The 25,250-nt window shown below is 48.3% G+C and overlaps 1 long non-coding RNA gene across 5 annotated transcripts in view; it reads left to right on the top strand.

The window, feature by feature from the left end:
* The window catches only part of LOC121056936, a 62,361-nt gene that overhangs the window by 3,336 nt on the left and 33,775 nt on the right, over positions 1–25,250 (top strand). Inside the window, exons 4-8 of one of the 5 annotated variants that reach the window (XR_005813562.1) lie at positions 519–2,061; positions 2,237–2,315; positions 2,401–2,615; positions 5,218–5,309; positions 19,707–19,943. This is a non-coding gene — a long non-coding RNA (uncharacterized LOC121056936). Of the gene's footprint in view, positions 1–518; positions 2,316–2,400; positions 2,616–5,217; positions 5,310–19,706; positions 19,944–20,309; positions 21,124–25,250 lie in introns of those variants that run through there. The other 4 variants (XR_005813563.1, XR_005813561.1, XR_005813560.1 and 1 more) reach the window with 4 other exon arrangements.

Genomic DNA, 25,250 nt, shown 5'->3' with positions numbered 1-25,250 from the left:
CAGCTTGGGAGATTCCTCTGCGGAGCGAGTGTTGCACCAGTGACCTTGGTGGGGGCAGGAGAGGTCATACTGTGAAATATGTCCTACTGCTAACGGCTCTCAGTGCACCTAAGGTGATACAGGTATATATTAAAACCAATGCTTCATTAAAGTCTAAGCAGGGTTATTCCATCCTTCTTACTTCAATGCCTTTTGTTGTTTCCCCTGGGCACCCTAAAATAGCGTTCTGTTTGGTGCAGGCAGTTTAGGAGGGGGCGAACTGATTCTTTTAGGGAATATTTAGCCCTGAGGATACTCCAAGGCACGATGGAAAGTATTTAAACCCAAGGTGTCGTATTTTTATCGCGGGATCTTTGTGTAAGTGTCTGAAAAATGTGAGCTTGCTGCTTATTTTGGGAGGAGGGCTAACAGTGTTTTTGTTATCTCTGAGCATGCTAAGCTGAGTCAGTGCAATGTAATTAATGAGGCCATCTCCCATTAGAGGACAGTGGTAGGAGCTATTGCTAATTACTTTGCAGGCATCAAAGAAACAGTGCTGAAAGAGGAGCTCTCAGCGCCCAGAAGATGGTGTAGGAAGATGCTGATTCTTCGCAGGTGGCCGGCTGCAGTATCGCCTGCTCCCAGTGCTGCAGCAGAAACTGCACTTTGGTGGTGACTGAGCGAGCACAAAGCGAGCAGCTGAAGCCACGGCTGCCTGCACGGATATGGGTCCCAAAGGACTTCGGTGGCTCAAGGAGCAGATAGGTGCTCACACCAAAATAACCTCCCTCCACTGCCAGTGTTTCCTTCGAAGGATACCTGGGCTGTGGGAGCAGCTTTTGCCATTCGCAGAACCTGGGCTCAAGCCTTTGCTCCAAAGTAAAGATATGTTTGGTGGGCAGTTTTGTTCTTTGTAAGGGAGACTGGGAGGTCAGCGCTGATAACCTTATCCAGAAAGCGCTGAGGTGGCATTGAACACGGAGATTGGTACTGGCTTCCCTCCACGTCAAACGCAGGAGAAAACGCTACTGTTCTGTAAATGTTCCCCAACTTTCCCATAATTGAGCTTATGAATAGGGCGGCTTGGAAGAGACTCTTTATTATTCCCTCATCCATTTGTTCAGAGATATGGACATATTAGTGCCGGAAACATCTAAGGCCTTATCTAGCCTGACCTTTTGAAGAGCAGACTATAAAATTTTGTCCATTAACCTCACCACTGAGCCCACTAACTCATTGCTGGCTAAAACGTATCTGCCACTCTTGGTCTGAGGAGCACACACAGTGGATAATCCACCATTTCCCTTAATCGTTTCTTTTAATGGCCAGACTGTCTCTCCGTTTAAAGCAGTAATGATCCCTGCTGCTCCTGCAATGTCGCTGATTCACGGCTTGCTGGAGTTTGTGGTGTGCATGCGGGAAGGCCGGGATGAAGCGGGGAGGTTGCTGAAGGTTAGGAGGGAGGTGACACGGCGGCTTTGGGTAGAGGGGCACGGTTTATGGGGAGAGCAAGATCTAAGGTTCAGGTCTCAGGAGGCTGTGTTTTGATGGTAGCCATAAGTGCTGGGGTTTAGGAGGGATTTGCTTTGGGTGTTGGCAGAGCTGGATGGGATCTCAGAGGAATTGCTGGGGGCCCACAGAGAACGTCTGCTTGCTGCTTCTGCTATGCATGGCTCCGGGGCTGAATCAGCAGCTCCTTGCAGGGTTGCCTTGGTCAAACCAGATGAAAAACTCCAGTGTTCCCCCATGCCCTGTCTGTCTGCAGCACTTTTCCATCTTTGTTATCACAAGCCCTAAATTCACTTTCAAAATCATTCAGCTCCTTGTTTGTCTGCTTGCTTAGGTTCCATAATTACAGCTGCTGCTGAGAGAGCAAAGCCTGCTCTGGGAGACCACCGGCACAGCCTGTGGGGAGCATCGAGCCCCCTCTGTGTCGGGATGTGCTTGCCGTGGGGCGGCCGTGTGAGTCGAGGGGTAGCTCTGCCTTTCTCCGGACTGAACAAATAGAGCAAGGCACAGCCTGCTCCCCGCTTCTGTAGCGCTGCCTTCACAAGCGAGCAGCAGCCTGCTGGGTCCAGCAAGGTGAGCAATATTTTACTGGGGAAAAACTGGGGGCGAGTGTTGTGACAGGCAGCCTGGCAGCTGGAGTTTGCTTCCTGAGCGACTTTGGATTGACCATCTCTGTTTGCAGAAGGCATTTTTTCGGGGCTTGTCATTTTTAAGGGCATTGATTTTAACATATTTTCTTTGGACGGAGGCTCAACAGTGGAGGAATCGTCTCCAGGAAGGAACAGCATCGGCTGGAATGCCTTGACTGGAAACTCTGCTTGTCAGCAGTACCTGGAGCGGGGTTTGTTGATAAAAACCCTTCCTTGGATCCCTCCCCTGCATGTGCCTAATGAATGAGCCATTTGTTTGCAGAGTTGTCGCCTTCCCTATGGACAGGTGCCATTTTCAGTGAAACCATCTCAAAGAGCACGTGCGACTCACGGAAGTTACATAGCACCAGGGCAGAGAACAGACTTGCGGGCTGATGAATCCGTAGCATCAGGAAATGTTTGCAACTGCTCGTGAAAGCCTCTGAGGAGCTCTGGAGCCTGTGCCTCCCTTCCTCCTGACACGTGCAGTTTGTGCAGGTAGGTGTTGGCAGCTGGCGCGGTTCCACTGGGGGATGCTGGCAAAGGACAAAGCTCATGACCTTACAAATGGCATGATGGCTTTTGTTTTCTTCTTGAATACATGCTGAAGGATACCTCAACTGTAGTGGGGTGAGCCAAGGTCTGGAGCTACAGGGGCAGGCAGGCTTAAGGAGCTCAGCCTGTTTGGCTCACTGAAGAGAAAGTTCAGAAGCTCAGCCTGTTTGGCTCACTGAAGAGAAAGTTCAGAAGCAATGTGATTGCGGTAGGTAATTCCCTGCACCAGGAGAGAATTTCGGATGTGTTACAGGACGGAGGTTGAACTCAGGTTGAAAATAAGACAACTGGGGAGTAACATGGTAATTACCCAGTGGAGCGGCTGACCAAGGCAAGGGGAAAGTTCGTTCTGGCTTGGATGCCTCACCTTGAACCTGGATATCCTCCTGGAAGGGATGCTCTAGTTCAGCCATGTGTGAGCTGGATAACGTTAGCACTGGTGGGAAAAAGAAACTGAAAAAAATATATATATGGTGTCCTGGATCTTTTCACATACTGGGCAGCTTTCCCTTGTGTTACTGAGCTCTCTGTACAAATAGTTATTTCACCATTGAAAGGCAGTAGCTGCTCTGGGCTCCACACCTTTATAAAGTTACTTTAATTGTGATGCAGAGGACTAGATCTTCAGACTTAAATAGGGAAAGCTGCTTACCCGTCACAAGGACAATTCAGAACACTTCAGTTTGATGCTATAAGTAGACACATTCAGCCTTTCCCCAACAAGTTACAGAATAGCTGTGGGAAATACAGATATCTGAGGTAGTTGGCCAACTCGGAAATCATTAAAGAAAGTGTGTTCATGCTAAACAGAAAACTTGCTGCTTTTTTTATCCTGGATAAAAATATAATACTGGGACAACTGAAATCTTTCACTTTTCCTAAAAACAATTCAGGGGTTATTTCTGACACACATTCAACCATTTTTCTTTACAATATCAGTTTTTAGACAAGGAACAAAAATGTCACTTTGAAACAAAACAGTGGAAAGTCTGGTTCTGAAAACTGGCAAAACGGTCTGGCTGTCAGCTCGGTGCCAGGGATCACCTTCTCTCTCCCCCAGCTGTCTGTACAGTGAAGGCTGCTTACGGCTGTTGATAAAGATGTCAGCACATCCAAGGCAGCAATGCTCCCCAGGGGATCGATGCCATGGTTTCTGCTGCACATATTTTAAGGCTGTAGCAAAACTCGGGGAGTACAGGCAGCGTTGTGTGGCTGTGCAGGTACCACCAGTGCACCCAGCGGTTGTAGCTGTACCTTCCTGGTGTTAGCAAGTGTTGGTTTGGTGAGGCTGGACTGTCTACAAGCCCATGTTGCAGTTGTATGAGGATGCAGAACTGCACACAATGTCCATTTTTGTACAGGATGTGTAGTGTTCTCCTCCTGAGTGGCTTAGCTATGATAAGGCAAGGTGGAATGGGACATAAATCACAGTCAAATAGCTATGGCATGATGCTGTTTTTCCTCTTTCTCTTTGCGATATTCCTCTCAGTTCATCAGTTTTATAGCAGGGGATTGGAACAGCTCTGTGCCTGATTCTTGTTAAAAGTTGCAGATATCTGTTAATGTGGGGCAGCTGCCGTGGCTGTCGTAGCATTTCTGGGCTGCAGGTCAGTGTAAAGGGATTTGGATAGCGCAGTTCCATCTGAAAGGCTGTCTTGTTAATTCGGGTGTGTTGGATGACTCCTGGAAGCAGTTTTCCTGAGCTATCATAAGGGTTTGTAATAAATCTTAATGAGACATCCCTGCTATGATAAATCATTTGTTTCTCTAGTAGGAGCTTGGATTATGGCCTCCGGGGAAAATGGGAGGAACCTCAAACCCTGCTTCGGGACAGTGTCAGCAGTTACCTGGCTGTTTACCATCCAGCCAGAAAACATTAGAGCAGTCACCCAAAAGCCTCAGAGCATTGTCTGCTGTTTGTAAAAGTCAATGCTTGCCTCCCAAGGCAAGCTGCTCTCAAATTAGATGCTTTGTTTCCACCCAAGCCCATGAGATATAGAGAGAGACTTCTCCCTCCCTACCTCTTGTGTTAAAAAGCATCCAGAAGGGATTTACAACCAAATCAAGAGAAAAGAGGACCAAGCCAGAAGTAAATCCCACCAGTGAAATCATTTTATTGCTTTCATTTTGTTGGTGTCTAAATGCTCTGCTTGAGCACTGGTGCCACTGGGGTGAGATTTGGAAAACACGTGAAAGGCAGTGGCTGTCCTCTTGGGGAGCTTAAAGGCTGCACTGAAGACCAAAGCAAGCTGAAGACCAGAGGTGACTAGTTTCCCAAAGGTGCATGATAGATTAGGCCGGCCATGAACCTTCACCACAGCCCCTTTTCCCTTCTATTCCATACTTTGGAGTATTTTCTTTTTTTTTTTTTTTGCTATCAGCAGTAAGCAGACACTTGAAAACATCCTAATCTGGGGAGATTTCTAGGCGAGGAAGTACTGGAAGCAGGAGGCAATGGGCATGTCCCAAGGGCACGGAGACATCCATAGGAGCTGTGACAGGTGTGAATTAATATCTTTGCTAATTTGCCTTTCTCTCAACAGAGATGGCAAAATTCCCGGTGTCAGTCACGAGTATGGTGGAAGATATCCTATCAGAATCATCTCTACATCATCTGGTTGGCCAAGACACCTGCAGGTTAGTTTCTAATTCAGTAATGCATAACCTCTTGATTAAAGCATTTATATAGTTTGTAACTAAAAAAGAGTCCTAAAGGATCAGACCTCAAACCTGCTGAAATGTACCTAAATCTTTAATTGTTTGCAGTAAGCTCTGGATTGAGTCTTGAATAACTGTTAATTAGGAATCCTCTAAAGTGATGCTGTAAGTGCTGTGCTGGTAAAATGCAGGTTGCACAAAGGTGATGGGGTGGTAAATCCCGAGGAGAAGTTAGGTTACAGTGATCTGCAATGCTTAGTGAAATGGATTCAAGCCAGCAAAATTGTCTTAATCCAGGCAATTGCTTTTGTGTAATCCTGTAATTGGGTTAAACTTGTAGCCTGGGACACTCTGCGAAATGTTCGTCCTGTTCAACCTGGGGACTTAACTGTGGTATGTAAGGCAGTGTCATCGCCCTCAATAGTGGGCAGAAATAGGGATGGCCAGAGGGTGACCCAGATCTTGGTGGTCTTGCTGCCTTGGTGAGTGCTTTTTCTCTCTCTGGATGAAGAGAGCTGAGGGAAGTGCCTGCTGTTTGGTGGGGACAATCTGGATCTACAACTTGGGGGGATGGAAGCTGGAAAGAACCTGGGAAATACTGTAGACATTGCTGTTGGTAGGAATTCCCAGTGAATGGTGTCTACTGTGACTACAAGGGACAGGGTTCCCTTGGAGACTGGTTAGGGGAGTTATTTTAAGATGAAGCCTGATAGGTTTGTGAAAGGAATTGTATGACAAATCAGCAATTCCTAGGACCTGAAAAAGCTTTGATATGAGTCCTTGCATAGCTAATCCGTTGATATCCCCAACAGGGATAAAAGAGATCAGATCACTCTTTATTTATACCATATTTGTACAACTTCACTGTTCCAAGGCTGCTTCCACTCACCTTTGAGATCAGGAAGGAAAGTTTTTCTTCCTCAATACATGATTTGGCTTCTGGTGGGTTGGGGGAGCTCTTCCAGGTCTGAGCAGCCTCGGAGCCTGCAGCACGGGAGGAGGTAAGCAGCTCCCTTCTGGTGGCATCTCATCCTCTCCAGTGCCTGATCGTTGCACTCAGTCTCCAGACCTGAGGTCAAGAGGGAATTTTCCCTCCGGGTTCATTTGGTGAGGACTGCAGGAGGTTGTTGGGTGGTGGTAGTTACGGCATATCTTTCTTTTTGTTTGGTCGTATTTGTTTTGCCCTTCTACACAACAAGATCTGCTTGCCATGTTCCTCTGGGAGTTATATTTAACAAATTCCCTGCTAATGTCCTCCTCGTGTTTCCTCAGTCTGAGGAGGAGCCTCAGGGGAGAGGACCTCTGCCATGCCATATCTGCCAGACTTTGTGAAAGATAGGAAAAGAGATTGGGGGGGTTGATGGTAAATAAGACCTATTTTGAGTGGGAAATGGAGTGCAGGCCTGGGGAGAGACAGACACAACTCATACTACTGGAATGCAATTGCTGATGGACCGGTTAAATTCAAAAGGCAATGGCCCAGGCCCAGATGTTTAAGAACTTCAGCATGGCTTGAAATTGGCATAACAATAAAAGGGCTCTTGTTTGGAAATAGTTTCTTTGAGGTTAAAAAAAAGAGAAAAAAAAAGAAAAAAGCTCTTTAAAGGGAGCTGCTCCATCTGGCATTGAGATCCTTGTGTCCTGGGCATGGAGATCCAGCGACATGGCTGTGGAGTGCCACCATCACTCACGAGTGCCAGGTCTCCTGCCACTGTCCAGCACCAAGAGGGATGTAGCTCCTCCGTGAAAGGGGTGAGTGTACGTATGCTGCTGTGGCTGTAGGGCAGCTTGTGAGGTGCTGCAGGAGAGGAAAGGGGAGCAGTGGTCCCCATAGGGCAGTAGTTAATGAAGAGGGGTGACAGCCAAAAGCTCTGGCACCCCCTAACTTCAGACAACCACCTGATAGACACGGAGAGCCTGTGGCCATCCCACCTGTACCCCTTGCTCGTTGTCAGGTCCAAACCACACCCCAGGAATGGTCCCGTAGGTGCCAGTGGAACACCTTTGGTGATACTGCAGTAGGACTGTGGGACCAGGCTCGTGAATTTGGTTGCAGATAAATGAAACTGCAAGAGAAGAGGCAGAGCAAGTCAGACCCACCTGCTGCCGTTTGCCACAGATCTGCTGGCTTAGCCCAGCAGATCCACTTCAGCAGTCAGCAAACTGCATTTTGAAACCGCAGCCTCACCACGGTGAGTGGCAATATTCCCCGGTCTTCTGGGGACAGCACTTTGCCCCCACGCTTTCTAATGTGCAGCTGGATCTTTCCCAGTGATCCCATTAAGGCTCTTCAGGGAACTGCAGGGAAATTACGTTAAGAAGATAATTATAGGGTAGCCTTGGTAAAAAGGCAGGTCAAGAACAATTTGAAGAGTTGGGGAATGAGTTCAGTTAGCTGAAGAAGTGTCGTGAGGTGTCCATTCCCTCTAAGATGTTTTCTCACTGCCTCAGATGAAACCTTGGTTGCAGCTTTGTAAATGCTCTTCTGGTTTGCAGTATGTCCCTGGCACAGAAAACTCTCCTTGCTGTATGGATACCAGGTACTGCCAGAGCTAGAGTTAGCTGAGAACAGTTGGATTATAGGATTTAGAGACAGATGGGACCTTTTTCATTATATTTTTTTATGATTAGCTCACAACATAACATGTGAGGCAGTCACGTATTTCATATTCACACAACAAATTATGCATCTAGTATGAAATAGCTCTCGTTTCCTTCTCTGAAATAGGGTATGAATTTCCATCTGGAATATATAATGTGGTTTCCATATGTAGAAACAGAGACTTGTAACAAGTATCAAAGCAGTAAGAACATTTTGGATGCTAATATGCTGTGGAAGTGTCTGTCCAGTGAATGTACGAGAGCTGTCGGTTGATTCATGAATTCTAAGACAGATGTAACTCAGGAGTGGGGCTTAAGCCCAGTAGGATCTTTGAACGCAGTCTTCTGGTTAAGGATACTGAATTTAGGGCATCTGTGCTGGAGGGGGCTGCAGTGCACTTGGTTCTGCCTGAAGTCCTGTCTACCCTGACCATATGAAGAAGAAGTCAAGCCAGCTTTCAGGTCAGGAAAATACTTGTTCCACAGTTTTCAGAGCTCAGCGTAGGTGGGTGCTGAGTGCCTGCTTGCACATAGATGCTAAGTGTGTCCTGGAGGTTCTTGCTCTCACCTTAACCGCCTTCCGATGTACCCTTCCCATTCTAGGGCCAGTCCACCAGGACTGTCTGGAACAAGCTGCTACGAAGTGCCGGGATCGGCCTGTTTTGGGCAAGACTGTTGGGTTGACAACCATGAGATTTGGTATTTTCAGTGTGACTGGAGTTTGTGCAGTGTGGCGGCTACTGAGGATTTTTGCTTTTGCTGCCTCCCCCGTGTCAGACAGGCAGTCTGGCCCCATGACAAGCCGAAGGTGCCCTGCTACCAATTCAACATCTCAGTTTCTGGTTAGTTTCCACTACACATAGAGCATGTCAGAGTTTTCACTTTTTTTTTTTTTTTCTTTTCTTTAACTTATCATATCCTCAAAGCCTGTTTCTGAAGGGTGAATGGATTATTTATTGCACAGTGCAGTTTGGTGAATATGGATGGAAGTGGCATCTGGTCTCCAAATGGAGACCTTCTTCCCCTCCAGGTCCTTAAGAGAACATGACAGTAATTGAGCAATAATGAAATGTTTCAGGAGGAGTGTTGGAAAGTTCAGAGTGGTATGGGGGAGTTATAAATCTGGGCTGCATTTGGCTTGAGGAAGAAACCCCGTTATAAACTTATTAGCTGCTGACACCGTGCTTCTCTCACCTTGCACAAGATGTAAAGCTTGCCTCAACGCCGTCACACCGCCTTTCACTTGCACCTGACTCAAGGTGCTGCCGGCTCAGGCACCACTCTTTGCTTCCCAGGAGATCAGTAGCAGAGATCAGGCACACACTCTGATCTGATGCCTTTGAAATGCTCTGGCCAGACCCCTCTGTGGTGCTCCTACAGACCTTAGCCTTCTTCTCCACCACTCCTGCAGTTATCCACTCAAAATGGCTGCAGATGGTATCCAGCATCGCTGGGTCTGCCCAGGAGGTCTTCTGATTGCTCGGCACCAGGAGAAACCTTCTTGCCATGGAGGTAGAGCTTGGGTTAGTGACTGCTGCAGTAACAATGTGGGCCAAATAGGGCCATTTTAAAGGTTCTGTCCGTACGTTTCCCTTTTGCAGTCATTTGTCCCAGCAAAATACTGAAGCCTTAGCTTCAGTTTTGTTCAGACTAGCTTTTGGGTACCTAAATGGAGACTTCTTTCAGCTTTGTAGTCTTCCGTTAATTATTCATGCTGTTTCTAATTTGTGTGTCTCAGACAAGATTGTTCTTTTTCTTTCCTCTCCAGAAAAAATTGTTCCATGTTCCAAGCTGGGATTCTTTTTAGCACTCAAAAGCTATTTCTGACCTGTCACATTCAGCTCTTAGCTTGGACTAAGTTGTCCCCAGCTTTCAATCTAAAATGTGGTGGGAAGTAGGCACTTCCAGGGGGTAACTCATGGCCCCTATTTCAGCTACCTCTCAGGGTAGGATGAGGGTGGTTGACAGAGGTGTCTGGGTGATGGGTTCACGTTAGACACCACTCTGAGACTGTGAGGATGGACTTCACCTGAACAGATACAATGATTTGCAGCATAGACATCTGTACATGAGCAGATATCAAGCTCTCTATCACCCATGCAGAGAAATAGGTACTTGTAAGGTACAATTTTTGAGGTTTGTTTAGCTCAGATGGAGAAGAGCATGCAAATATTTATTGACTGCTGTTGCTTAATAATGATTTTTTCTGACATTGTTTTGTGACATTGTCATCAGCCGAGGTTTGCGTCCTGATTAATTTTTGATGTCTATTGTGCAGTCATTTCTTGATCCAGGTGATGTGCTAGGAGCTAGTGGAGGACCCTTATCAGAATATTTTTTGTTAGTATATAAAATGGCTGGTAAAAGCCTATGTACCTGACAGCTTTGCAATCAATCAAAGCTGTGATCCTATCAAGGAATAGAATCAGGTCTTCTTGACATTAGAAGGAAAATAATATGGTGCATCGCTTCCTAACGGGTACTTATCTCGGCTGAATGCAGGATCGCTAACTCAGAGACGTGTACGGAAGGGAGCTAAAAATATTGGACTGACTGAAGAATATTTTTCGCATCCGGCTTTGTGAATCTTGTGAACTCTTGTTCCTACAGTCACTGGTTACAAAATACTGCTAAGTGTCTTTTGGAGAGAGTTGTGAAAGGAGTGCACATTTAATTAATAATGGTTACATATGTCTAAATAAATTCCTGCAAAAAGTGACATTTTTAAGGAGATCTTATGATAAAACCGCTCTGGAGGCAAAGTTAGACTTTCCCAGTTTCACATTTAATTAACTTAGTCTGACTTTTATAGGGCTTTGTGTTATGCATTTCGTTCTTCAGTAAACAAATGGCAGAAAATTAAAGCAGAGCAACTGCCAATGAACAGTAAATTTAATTGAAAAATAATGAGTTGCCATGGGGTGCCGTAGGGTTCTGCAAAGATAACGTTATTTGTCTTGGAAAATTTCCACTTGCATTTGTCAATATGTGATATATAAAAGGAACAAAAGGAAGAAATATGACATTACATAGGAAAGGGCTAAAGCCTGATTCCTCATGGTGAATTTGGGACTGGAGTTAGGTGGAGTGAAAAACTGATTTCCTGCGCTCCACGGCAGCTCAGTACAATTTCCATCTGATGCATCACTAAGTGAAATGTTGTGTCAGGAGGAGAAGTCAAGTGGCTGGAATTCGTAAGGTCCAGATGAGCAGGAAGGAAGATGAGCATCAGTGTCACAGGAGGGGAGAAACGTGTGAAGTGATCTCGGTTCTTTCATGGTGAAACAAAGGCAAGCTCTGGATGCTCTCTGGTTTCACATAGATTTCAAGGGAAATTAAGTGTCTGGAAAACAGAAGAAGTGAGCCCTTGAACAAAGGTGCTGGATTAAGACAGACACAAGATGTCTTCTTTTTGGGTTAAAATAATAGATCTGCATCACTAGGTTTGGTTCTCTTTGGGAAATACTTGAAATTCGTTCTGATTGAATAACTTTCTGGGCAGTGAGTAGCAAGAGCAAATTTGCAGACATTGACTGACAGTGAACTGTTAACCCAGTTGACAGAGTAGGCAGAGTTACTCTGAATTTGCAGCCGTGTAATAGATCCACAGCCCTGGGTACCTCCCTGTGGGTGAAGGCGATGTCCTGGGCATGCCAAGCCCTTCCTGCTAAACTGTGCTCTGCAGGTGAGACCCCTTTCACCCGACGCATGCCTCTTTGATTGCCAGCGTATGAAATGCGACGTGTAGCAGTTCGTTTTTGCAACATCTGCTTTCCAAGCTCATCATTTCCCAGCAGTTCCCACTATGCAGCAAAACCCACCTTATTTACAGCCTTCACATTTGGAGGGCTCAGCAGAGCCCAGATTTGGCTGACATTTGCAAGGTTCCTGCTTTTCATTTTGACCCATTCTTGCTTTATTTTTAGCTGTTTTAAAATGACACATGTTTCTGTCTTTTAGGTAATGAGATGCCTTCCACTTAATTCAATCACTAGTTAATTTGATCCTCTATTTAATTTGTTCCAAACGTCTGGAAGCAAAATTCTGTATCGTAAGTACATGTATGTATTACATATATAGCTTCCACCCTTTGCTCTGATCATTCTGCTTGCTCTAAACAAGGCTTATAATTCAATCTTGGGCTATTGAAACCTGCCATTTAATTAATAAGAAAAGCCAAAATCAAAGGAAGACAGAAGGCAAAGAAAAGGTTTAAGGAGTCCTGGTAATAAAAGATGACTATGACTGAAAGTTGCATCGTGGAGTACCTGCTGTTGGCTAAGAGCTCAGCTATGGGCTATCAAATCTGTGAGCGTGGGGCTGAGGGTGGGGGAGAACTGATGGAGAGCGAAACCTTTCAGGGAAATGTTAGGAGTAAACGTGAGTGGCCCCTTGCATGGAACAAGGTTCAGGGCTCATTGTGATAAAACGGAACATAAAACCAAAAATGTTGCGTAGCAGAGTTTCATCAGTCACCCGGGGCCTTTGGAGCCTGGAAATCAGATGGCAAGGGAAGAACGCCGCTGCAGCCCGTGCCAAATCTGTGTCGTCTCCAGCGCTGTCAGGAGCACCTGCCAACACTCCATAAAGCTTTCACTTTCATCTCCAACAGATCCCCCCCAAACCCTCACCGACCCGAGTTAATCAAACACTCACCTCGGTGCTCAGCCTCTCTGCTCACCTTTCTGGCTGCAGCATCAGCAGATCGGCCCGCGGGAGCGTCGTGTCCAGCTGGTGGTTGGGGCGTGGATTGTGTAATGCTTCCTGGTACCCTGCTCTTGTGATCACCTCATGGGGTTTGCAAAGGCAGTGGAGAGCAGGTGTGCTGGGAACCTGGGGCTTTGCAGCCCTTGGGCCATGTGGGTTGTGGGCACAGGGGGATTTGTGTGTGTCCTGGTCTGAGCAGCATAGCTGTGGGCCAGCAGAAGTCCTTGTCAGTCTCTCTGTGCAGCTCAGTTATTTCCATGGTGCTTTGCTTTTCAGAGACGCTGAGTTTGTGCCTGGGTGTGAGCTCGGCTTGGGTGTCCCCTGTCTGAGCAGTGGCCAGTGTCTGGGTGCCCCTGCGAAGAGTCGGCTACCAGAGCGCTGGAGGACATGGGACGAAGCCCATGAGACACACCGAGCCTTGTCAGGGAACCCAGCTTTCGCTTATTTTCCATTGAGAGGTGAAGGCAAATAAAAGCCGAGTCAGCAGGTGGCCCCACAAATACCGGGGGGATTGAACTAAATGGAAAGCATCTCATTTCCACTGCACGCATGCCCCTTTCCTGCTTTCTGCTGTGAAAGTGTGCTCTTCACCGAGGAGGCACAGCAGTGCTGTGAGGTCTGCTAGGGGGTTTCTGGCACGGCGAAGCCTGCAGGGCTGGCTGCAGCGGGGCTCCTTGTGCGGGTGCTGCTGGTGCTGGCCGAGAAGGTTCGGTGCACAAAGCTCTGGGTGACTTCCCTGTGCCAGCAGTATGGCCCCGCGTGGTGCTGTGGGTTACCTGTGCTACACCGCTGCAAGAAGCGGAGCACACAGATGTGAGACAATTGCAGCGATGGTGGCAATGCCAGGAGAAGGTGGAAAGGGACGTTGCATGCGGCCGAGAGGTGAACCGTCCAACAGGCGGCCAAGATGTGGGGAGGCAGCGAGTCCGCAGATCGGCACAGCGAGCAGTGACCAAGCCTTGGCTGGGCTTCAGTTCCCCCACGAGATGGAGACAGCGCTGCTAGTTTCAGTTACTTCCCAAATGTGGCGCAGGAATGATTTTTCTTAATAAATTGCGAGGAGTAATGAAATAAGACAGAGCTCTCGAGAGGGCGTGAGGATTTTTATGGGAGCTGCGGGGTGAATATTAACGAGCAGCTCATGTCATTATTGCTTACTCTTGGTTTCTGACCTGAGCTCCATCGCCCTTTGTGACCTCTGTGCCCCAAACTCCAGGCTGATGCTCTCGGATCTCTAAGGACCGTTTTCATCTGCAGTGTCCATGGGTTATGTCATGGATCCTTCCTCTCTCGGATGTTGGGGTATGTCTTGCTGTAGCTTTGACTGTCGGGGCTGTGCTCCTCGTGGTGTGCAGCCCCGTGGAGGTCCTCACCATGTCCCATCACAGCGTGGAGGTGAGCTGATCCATCTTATCATGCAGTCACCTAGGGAAGCGTGCTGGAAGTGTGAGAATCAGCAAAACGTAACTCCTATCAGAGAGAGGAGACTTTTTCCTCCTTCAAAGAAATAAAAGCATCGTTTGTGTTCTTTCCTAAAGCAAAATGCTCCAGCCTTTCTCCTGTGCCACTGCCAGATGCTGGGAGGGGACTGTCAGGGGGTGGTTGTTCCTCCTTGCCCTGAGGCAGGACAGGGGGAGCAAATGCTCCCTGCTCTCTTGCTTGGTGCCTGTGTGCACAGTCTCCTGCTGCAGCCGCAGACGCAGCCCCACGCCTGTGACTCCAGGTAGAGAAACGGGTGCGTGAGCAGAGATCAGAGCAAAACCAGGTGACTTGGGTCAAAAAAACCCTGAGTCCCACTTCCAAGAGCTGAGACCCTGTGGCTGGGGACATACCCTGCTGGGCCAGCTCAGGACACCCTAGAGAGTGCAGTCTCGAGAGCCCAAACATTTTACCTGCCTCTGCCACTGCTCTCCCCTGTGGCCTTGGTCATGTCGCTTCCCCTGTGTGAAGAGGGGCCATGCCTTGCTGTGCTGCTCAGACCAGCCCAGGGAGGCTGTCCTTGTAATGCTGCTGGTGGGGGACTGGGTTTGCTGGATGCTTGGCATCACATCACCTTCATGGGGCAAGTGTCTGGAGAATCAGGGAAGCATCAGAGGTGTGGGATCAATGTCAAACGTTGCCTGCAGCGAAGGGCAGTGTGCTGAGACACACACACGAATGCCGCCGCTTCGGGCCTTTGTTCACAGCAGTGGCCAGTCACAGTAACCAACTTGATCTCATTCTCGCCTGTTTCTTTGTCTTAATTTCAGTATTTTTTCTGCAAAAAAATGTGTTGTGTACTTGAGAATCGTAATGAGTAGCTCCTTGGGGACTAGTCCTGCATCACCCATACCCGTGGGGCTCACAACTGTAAGTGCAATGGGTGCAAGAGGAGATCCCTCATAAGCACAGAGCCTTCTGTTTTGTCTCCCCTGGCTTCCAGACCAATCTCATCTGCTTTTACCTGAACCTCAGTCTCCCCCCTCTTCCCACCCCTGATGGAAAGCAAGCCTAATAGAAAGAGTGGTGCTAATGATCACGACCCCACTACTATTTTATTTCCAATTGGCAGCCCATGCAAGCAGCCCTATTTTCTTTTCTAATAGGAAACTTTATGATATACCAAATTACCCTGTAATAGTCTGTGCTGAGCTGCCTCCTGAAAGGTAAACGATTTTGATTTTTTATGATCGGTTATTATTACTTTTTTTTTTTTTTTGCCTATTCCATAAAAAGAGGGGGATTGCATTAAAGAGCCCCCAGGTTGCAGAGCAGGGCCAGGTGGTGCCATTGGAGCGCTGCAGGTGCAGGGCAGCGCGGGTGGCTCCGCACCTCACCTCCCGGGGGGCTTGGTGCAAACACGGTTGCTGATGGCCTGCGGGGATGCTGATGGGTGGCAGAAGCTGCTCACAGGCACACAAGGGAGGTCCTGGGGGCCTGCGAAGCCCAGGCACAATTCTGCATGATGTGGAGTGCCATCTCCTGGCTCGATAGGAATTAACTGGGCTCTGGCAGCGCTTGTCTGGTCCACGGGGCAGGGAGCCTGGGGCAGCTGCTCCCTTCGGGCTGGGGTCGGGAAATGATCCAGAGAGAATGGCAGCAGCAGGGGATGGGAACGCTTAATCCAGAGCTGCTCTCCCGAGCTAGTCGGGGAGAGCTCGTTTCCTGATAACAGCTTCGTTTTAATTAGAGGATCTGAGCCCTCACGCCACCCGAGCTGGAACTGAAGTTGACGCCGCTCTGGGAAGTCGTGGTGGTGTTTTCCTCCGCATTTTGCAGTAGAGAAGCAGCAGGGAGATGTGGGACGAGATCCAAGGAGTGATTAGGCAGGAAACGTCCCATAGGCATCGCTTTTATTTTAGCTAAAATGAGGTGCCTAAATATCTTCCTGGCTCTGCGGGAAGACGACTGCAGAGACCACACTTAAATCACTGTAATGTCTGCTTGTATTTGTGAAAATATGTGACTGGGGCTTTTTGTAGCTGGATCTGGCTACAGATTTAGAAGAACTGGAGCATGAGAGGTGAAGTCCTACCTGGTCGCAGTTTGTCCTGTCCCCTGGTACAGTAGGGCTGGGGAAGTGCTGTCACAGGTTGGTCTATATCGGGTGCTTTTAATTGCTGCCTGTATCCATCACATTTCCATCAGTTGGTGTCAATTCTGATAAATCTGACTGCAAAATAAGGAACCACTTAATGAAAAAGATTTTAGCGCGGTCCACTGAACACACTTTCCATTTTTTCAGTGTGCATGTTTTTCCAGTAACTAAAAATTGTTTGAAAAAATCTGTATCTATTACCAGTGACTTCAGTAGAAAAAGGAAATCTGTAATGGTGAAAAAACAGCAACGATTTTGTGAACAAATAATCACACACTTTCCACTGAAGTGCTCGGTGAAACCTGTGATTAAAAATACTCCATACAATTTGGCAGCAACATCTTTGGTTGAAAAATGACATTTAAACACGCCTATCTTTAGGAACTAAAACCATGTTTAGAAGTTTGAGCCTCGTTGCCAGCTGCAGGTGGGTAACAATGGGATTTTGGTGCTGCTGTTTGTTTTGTCCAGTAACAGCCCCAGACAGGGCAGCATTGACTGGTGCCTGCCACTCGACTCAGTGCCCCTTGTGCGCGCATCCGTGGAGGAGAGCGAGCTCCAAGCCAGCTCCAGACGTTTGAATAAAGGGGGATTTAATGGAGCTGCATGTGTATTTATAGCAGCTTCTGTCGCTTGCCTGTCTCAATAGACTGTCACTGCGATCCAACGGCAAATCAGACTGCAGGTGTGCTTTTTGGCACAGAGGCACCCATGGGTCGGGTGCCCGCTGGGTTGCTGAGCGCAGCCGCCGGTGGCCTCCAGGCTGGGACAGGGACCTGGCAGCGCTGTGTCCAGGGCTGGTGGTGGCCGGGGCACGGCTGCAGGGCAGGCTGCGAGTTGTACCCTGGGGGCTACCCGCAGGGTCTCCAAGAGGCGGCAGGGGACAGCTGGCCCACTCCTGCCCTGCTTGCCAAGGGTGCCCACCTCTGCTCAGAAAGCCTTTGGGGTGGCCAGTGGAAATATTTCCGAACCTCGATGCTGGCGGGCTCCCAGGCTGGTTGCCCTGATGCGTCTCAAGCAAGCATCCCTTTTCCATGTTCCACCTGCAGACCTTCGGTTTTGCCCATCCAAGACTGTGTGTGGGAGGTGAGGAGCTCCTTCTGTCTGTCTGACTAATCCCAAGGTAGCCCATGGGAACCAGTGCCCCTCAGAGAACCTGAGCGTCCATTTCAGCTTCTCTGGCTTGAAAACCTCTGCCCTGGCTGGAGCTGCCAGCCTGTGTCTGCCTGCCTCACATCGGTGGTTTTGGGGGGCTGTTGCCCGCGGGGACATCCTCCTTCACCTCCATCAGGGTGCGCGCAGAGCCAAGGCAAGGTGTTCTCCTCCCCCAGGGAGACCAAAGGAATCTCGCAGCAGAAAGAAATAGGAAGCAGATTCTTGGACTTCTGCACTTTAGTGCTGAGGGTGGTGAAAGAAAGGGCAATAATTCTTTTGGATTTACTTACCGTCCAACTCTGAGACAAGATTATGCGCTCTTTCCCTGTAGAGAGCAGAAAGGAACAGCAGTTCAGGCAATTTCCACCCCGACGTGGCTGTGTAACAGGAATGAGCATCTCTTTGCAGCTATGGCTGGGCACTTCTAAGACACATCCCCCTGGGTTCAAAGACAGAGGGGCAGAAAGCAGAACAGGCTGGGAGCTGAGCCCCCTGCACTCAACGGTACCTTCACCCATTTTTAACTCATCTCTTTCCTTAGCTCTTTACACCTACCAACACCCTGCTTTGGTTTCTTTGAAAGCCGTCTTTTTATTATATGTGGGTGAAATCTGGTCATGCTCTACTGTTTATTAGTCCAAAACTGAGGTCAGGCAGGTTGGATTTCTTTCCCGAGTGCTTTTATAATATTTGTGTTAGCCGGGCAGCTAAGTGCTGTCAGATGTAGCAGCAATGGAGCTTGCTGCTGTTGAAATTTTTATGGTTTCATGCATTTTACAGCATCACCTGTCAGACTCCAGCAATCATGATGTCACCTGTAGTGGAATATATAAATTTGAACAGCGGAGACTGGAGCTGGGGGAGTTCTTCAGTAATCTGTGCTCCCTTCTCCCCTCCTCCTCCGCAGGGGAGGCCGGGAGGTCTAAGGCATGGCGAAAGAAAAGAAGCAGGCTTTTCTTCTCCCCTGGGCTTTCCCGCAGCCGTTCTGCATGATCTGGGCAAAATCGCTACCTTCGCTCCGGGCTGCAGTTTCCATACTGCCTCTTTGTTTCAATCACTACTCCTCTGGGGAGGAGATCTCCCGTATTCATCCCGAGGCATGGGAAAGGCTCAGGCGGTGCTGGGGAGTCTCCGGTAGCTGTGCAGAGTGCGATGCCCTGTGGGGTGGGATGGGGACGGCAGAGCTGGAGGCAGGTGCCGTGGGGCTGGGAGCGAGGGGTGGCGGGAGGGGTGACCTACCCAGCACAGAGGTTTATTGAGCGCAGTTGGTTTATTGAGGGTGGTCAGCACATAGCACAGGCATGAGCTGTGTGGCAGGGGGCAGGAGTCACTGCTGTGCTTGTGGCATTGGGCTCTGGGATAGATGTGGCTCTGTGAATCGTGTGGTTGTATCCTCAGCTCACCCACCGTCCACATGCTCCAGCCAGGCAGGCATTCAGAAATTAACTAAAGATCTGACAACACATCAAGTAGCAGTGCTCATTTGTGTTTTTGGAAGCAGGAAAACGACTGTGTTTTGTCCTCCTTCTCATGGGTTGGTGTAACCTTTTCCCTGTAAACACTACCTAATCAAGTATCAAATGAGCATTAAGATGATATTCCATGTGGCTTAGCAACCCTAAATGAAGACATGTAGCTCTACTGCTGGGCTGTAAACCCTCAGTAAAAATGGCTTAAGAACATTCCGATCGGGTTTTAAGAGCTGTGTAACTGATACGCATCTTATGGTATCGTTAGGCCTCAATAAATGTGTTTCTAATAATCGCTATTTACTGAGGTTTCGCAACTATGCCAGAGGTACATATCTGTTACCTTGTGGTCCAGCCTCAATAAATGTGTTTTTAATAATCAATTGGTACTTCAATAATAAACAATAATTGCTTTATTAAATATGAATTTGAACATGTTCTGCGTTTCAGTTGCACTGAATTCACCATCTATGTTTTGTTATTCCGAAGGAGCTTTTACTGACCGCCTGTTCGTCCTAGCATGCATCAGATATTGCTGCTCCTGTAGAGCATCGCTGACTTCTGATTTATAACTCATGACAAGTATCTCACTGCTTTGTTTCTACTCTAGCCTAAGCAGTCTATCTGTTGCTTCCATGTAGTCTTCCTCTGAGAAATGTTGCGATCTCTCTTATGGATCATTAACTGGAAATGAACTTGGGACCCTCGGCTCTAAACACACAGCCTGCTGCCATACAGCCTAGCAGACCAGCACTGGTAGTTGGCAGTACAAGTAATAGCAGCTTGGGACTCTAATCTTTTACACAGTAACTGAAGAGGAAAGTTGGTTTCTTGCAGTGCCATTGAGAAGGCTTTATTGTTTTTCAGGGCATGGGTTTCACCATGGGTCTTCAGTGCCTGGTGCTCCCCACAGCGCAGATGTCCCAGCTCATCTGCCACTGACTGCCCTCCTGTGCCACTTCTGCTTGGAAGGCTGGGGAGGTTTGTCTCCTTCTCATCAGTTTCTGAAGAAAGTTTTCTTCCCAGGGCTGGTTCAGCTGTTCTGGATTCTGCTGAGTCATTCATGGTGTGTCCCCTGACCTAGCGGCCAGTCCTGGACAGGAGGTGAGGAACACAAGTAGTATCCTTGATTCACATCACTGCACCCCGTAGGTTCATCTTGTGTCCTAAATCTTCTCTGATTTGAGATCTTTACAATCTTCTCTACCCTCATACTCAGAAATATCCTGCACTCCAAAGGCACAGCAACTGGTTGTTCCTGTCCCTAGGAGACAGGAGAGAGACTGTTGGCCCTTCCCCCTCCATTTCACTTGAGGAAAGCTCTGAATCCCAGCCCCACCTTCTCAAATGACCTTTCAGCATTTCAGACCACACTCCTCTCCCCTAAACGGGACCTTCTGCACAATGCCTTGCCACGCAGAGCCGTGGGGCCGACTGAGCAGTTATCCCCCGCTTTGCCACCCCACGCAGCTCAGCCCAGCAGGACGAGCAGAGGAAGCGTGCTGCAGCTGGGACACCCCGCAGATGCCAAACCCCTCCGAGCAATGAGAACCGTATGTGCGCGTCTGCGTTCCTCGCCTATGTTGAATGTCACATTGGATTAAGGCACATCAAGCCATAACGGGTGCAGAGTTCGATGCCTTTAATTAGGCCAGTCAAAGGCAGGAATTCCCTTCTGCCAGGCGAGTCTGCTCCCATGACAAGAAGATTAGCGGCCTCAGTTTGTGATCGTCAAGCTCGGAGGTTTCCATCCCCCTTTAAGTCATTTACAATTTTCGCTTCCCCACACTGGTAGTTTGGAGGGGCTGTTTTCATTCCAGGAGGGCAGGGGTCAAAGCATTTTGGTGAATGTCCCTGGCATGTGTTTGGGTAAATTTGCTCCGTCCTGCACTGCATCTGGGCTAGACTTCTGTGTCTGTCTGGACCTAGCAGTAAGACCATCAGAGCACCAGGGCCTTGCTGGCGCTGACAGTGGATGTCTGGTGGACATCTACTGGCCCATGTTTTTGGGAGGTGCGCTAAGGGACACACCGAAGAATGGAAATCCTCTAAGGAATGGAAATCCTCCTGTCTGGTGGCACATGCCAACGACAAGATGCTTTGGAGGAGGAGGAGGTGTCCCCGTCCTTCAGCTGTATGCTGGAGGGTTGCTTGCTAGTAAAGCAGTTTGTACGTGCTTCTGTTTGAGCAGTCCCACTTTGCCATTTGTCCCTTCTCCCAATCAATCATGTTCAACCACCTCTCTGTCCACAGAGTTGGGAACACCCAAGGGCGGTGCTGTCGGGCAAGAGACCCACTGGGAGCTCCTCTGGGCTCCTGAAGCCTGCTGCTGGTCCCTGACAGCTAGTACTAGCTGTGCTGAATATGGATAAAGCCTTGAGGACCTGTGGTGCAGGCTAAATTGTCTAAAATGTCCATTTCTAGGATGTTACTGAAAGCTCCTGGCCTGTGTGGCTTTCTAGTTTATTTTTTTTTAATTTGAACTTTAAGAATTTTTATGCTGTTGCATGTCAGCTCATTACTGTAGTTAATATCAATAGACTGGAAATCTTAATTCTGCATTTTGTTTCTTCTTTTTATATTCCTTTGGCTTAAGCTAAACTCTTCAGGAGCTTGAGATTATTGTTTCTTTGTCAGAGCTGTAGAAAGGCTTTTGTGTCTGATTGCTTGTCCATTTTCTCAGCTGAGTACAATATTCCTCCCTTGACTCTTTGATGTCCTGAGACTATCTCTTGCCACAACAAAGCTATTAGACTTTCGACTTAAATGGATCTTTCCTTTGGTAACTTAATGCTGCCCTCTGAAAAATGAGTCCTACGCTTGCAAGCCACTTTAAAGCATCTCAATGGTCTACATGGAAGAGGGTCAGAGGTCTAATTAACAAATCTTATTCCTGACATCAGTAAACAAGAATAAGTTATTTGGGAGCACAGTAAATACTGTGGAAACACTTGAGAACTGGAGGTGCTTGGGTTATTGTTGGATTAGCTGTAGCAAACAGTTCTCTGGGTAGAATTTTGTATGAGAGATAAAATGATTGTTTGACAGAGCAACAGTCTTAAAATCTAAGAAATTCTTAGTGCTGGGAGCAGGATCTCAGCTGCTACAAATCTAAATTGCTGAGACCAGCAAGATCTTCCTCAAAACCATGCAAGTGAGATAAATGCTGGCTGCAGCTTCTGGTGAAGTCACAGAAAGCAAAACTTACGAGGTGTGAAGTCCTGAATTATGCTTCGGGTTTCTGGAACCCCTCATTTTGGCTAATTTTGGGGTAGCTCATAACCCCCAGGTTCTCACATGAGCTGAGGGGTTCTCATGTGGCCCCAGGGCCCTGTCGCCATGGCCACAGGGAGGATATGAGCACGGCCATGATGGACGCTTCCTGCCTGTGAGTATGGCTCCATCTGCAACAGTCAGAATTCAAGATTTAAGGTCAGGCAGGATGAATCGTTTTTGGAGCCTGGCAGGTTTCCAAGTCTCCCCCATCCTGGATATTACCCCCTCATAAAGACCACTGTGGTGTGTTGGGTCCTTCGGTTGGAACAGTATTTTGCTAGCAAATGACTCTGTGGTGCACCTGGGATGCAATGATTTATGAGACAGATTTGCATGAAGGATAAATGCTGCATGTATAAGGGGAAATCATACACGCTGCGAGCTGGAAGGGGCTGCAGAGGAGAGGAGAGGGGAGGTGGTGAAATCCTGCTCGAGCCATCCGGCCATCGCCGATGGGCCGAGTGTTTAGTCAGGTGCAGCCCAGCTCTTGTGCGTAACCCTCGTGTTATCTTACCTTAAATAAAACTTTACTAGGACGTGTCAGAAAGAAAGGCCTTGGCTCAGGCACCATGAAAGGGAAGTTTGTTTAAGTAATTACCAATGAGGCAGCGGGTGCTTCCTGAGAATTAATGACTGGTTGGCTTGATGGCCTTTGCGTGGTCCTCAGGAAACGTCCCAGGCTGCGGGTCTGCTGGTGTGTATGAAAGCACATGTGCACGGAGGGGTGTGATGTGTGGGTGACACCTGTTTGGAGGGGTGTGATGTGGGGGTGACACCCGTTTGGAGGGGTGCGATGTGAGAGTGACACCCATTTGGAGGGCTGTGATGTGAGGGTGACACCCATTTTGGTGACTCTGGGGAGGGTGGCTCAGCCGAACAGAGCAGAGATTCTTGCACAGCCTCAGGGGAATTCCTTGGCTCATTTAGTTGCAGTGAGTTTGAGCTTACTTCCCGAAAGGTCTTTGGAAAACTCTGCTTTAATATCCTCTGCCCTGGTCAGCGGGAGGTAGCCTGGGTTCTCCCCCAGCCCTGAACTCCAGGGGACCCGCACTGGCTTACTCAAGCAGAGGATTTGGCTTGGTTGTTTTGAGACTGATCTTGTTTGGTTTCCACAGCTCATTGCTGCTCGTCTCATGTTCTCACAGAGATTGCTTGATTTTATTCCTTTTCCTTTCTCAGTCCTATATGAAAAACCACTGAGCTTCCTAGCACTGTAATTGCCATCATTAATAATAATGCCTTTAAATTATCCTATTCGGCTTTTGTAAAATGTTTTCCTGACTGTCGTCTTCTTTGCCAATTGCTTTCCTTTGGTGTCCTGAGGAAACTTGCATTTTCTAGAAGCTGTGCCACGGAAGGACAGAGGAGCTGGCTCTGATATTTATACATTTTTCCTAAGCAGCCTTTACTAGTTGGTGGAGTTGAGATACAATTTTGATGGAGTTTCTTGAACCCAGAATGTGGAGACAAAGGCCCCAAAACACCGATATCACACCAGGGGAGTAAATACCTAGCCTGAGAAGGAGGTTGGAGCCAGCTCCTGCTGAGGAGGGTGCAGGTTAGGCCCTGCGCATAGAGAAAGCGGCCAAGTGGTGTAGAAGGCAATGGAGGATTCCCCATATAAGTGCTCTTTGCTTTGCCTCAGTCATGCAGAAGGATCTGGGAGCCCACACTGACAAGGCTGGGGTGTTGTGCAGGCATGTGACAGGGAAGGGACCTGTTTTGGGCTTGGGACAGGTGACCCTGCAGGCCTGGGTGGAGAAGCGCTGGCAGATGCAGTGCGGGGGGAGAAGTGCGTGGGACCAGTGAGGGGAGCTGTAGGCTTCATCTTAGCAGAGGTAGAGCAGGAGAATTTGGAGAAACCCTTTCCTTTAGCACCCAAAGCTGCATGAAGTCCCATTCATCTTGCCACACGCAGTGGCTGTTCCAGCTGCTTGTCTGACGGCTTTTCAATCCCAGCCATAAACCAGGCCTAGGAACCTCCTGCTCCTGTGTCCATCTAGCCTGTCCCAGTCACAGGTAAGTGGTGTTATTTTGGGCTTTTCAGCCCACCAGAAAGCCATCCCCTGTTCCCCCCCAGACCAGCAAAGTGTGGTTGATGATCAGGTGGTGGTGTTTTGTTTTTCATGTGGAGATGTGGCTCGTGAACAACTGATTAGTCGTGTCCAGGGAATCCGAATTAGGCCCGTTAGCTCCTCTGAGGTGATTTGGCAGTAGTCAGGAATAATCCAACCCCTTCCTTCTCTTGCGGAACCAGAGGGGTTGTTTCAGCATTGTACTCTTGTTTAAGGTCCTTCTTGGCCATGTGTCCTCAGCAGTGTCACTCAAGGACACTAACACTATTTAGAAGTCCACCCCAGGGTAGTTTGACAAAACCCGTGATTTCTGGAAAGCCAAGGGCGCCTGAGTTCCCCACGAGCCCCCAGGGGAGGTGGCACACAGCGAGGCAGGTGGGACACGTGTGGGCAGGCTCTGCTGGTGGAGCCCAAGCTTTTGTTTCACCGGGGGGTGACTGAAACCAAGGCATTTCTGTGGCACTTGGAGCTCGTGATCATTTTCTGATGAATTGTAATGAAATCTTCCAACTAGCTCTAAGCTTTGTTTTCACCTGGACCTTTTCTTCTCTGCCTGTCGCTGCCCATGGCTTTGCCTAGCCAGCAGCCTGCAGGGTGCCGTGAGATGGAGCAGAGGAATTGTTGGTGATCGGGGTGCCCTAAATGCCAACAGCAGATGCCGTGAAGAACTGTTCCTTTCCACTTGAAATGCCTGTTGCATTTGCCAGACAGCCAACACTGTAAATTCATTCTGACTATTTAAAAAGACCTTTTAAAGCTTTTGAATGGTTCCTGGCTCATTCTGTAGCAATAAAACCATAGTGCCTGAGAGCCAGACATTCAGGACCTTACCAAGTAGCTAAACACAAGATGCTTGGAAGCATTATCGAATGCTTAGGAACAAGGTAATTATACCGGCCCTTACACCATTGTGTGCATGCTCATAATCACTATCCTGGGATCCATCTGGTGACATTTTGGGTTACTGTGAAGCAAAGAAATCGGGTAGGGATTTGCAAAATGGGAATCCCACCTGCTGTGGGGTGGTGGAACTATTATGTGAAGAAAATGGGCAAAGGCA

The sequence above is a fragment of the Cygnus olor genome, chromosome 18 (genome assembly GCF_009769625.2).
Source record: "Cygnus olor isolate bCygOlo1 chromosome 18, bCygOlo1.pri.v2, whole genome shotgun sequence".
Classification (NCBI taxonomy): domain Eukaryota; kingdom Metazoa; phylum Chordata; class Aves; order Anseriformes; family Anatidae; genus Cygnus; species Cygnus olor.
The sequence above is the reverse complement of the archived record's forward strand: the minus strand, read 5'-3'. Positions and strand labels throughout refer to the sequence as shown.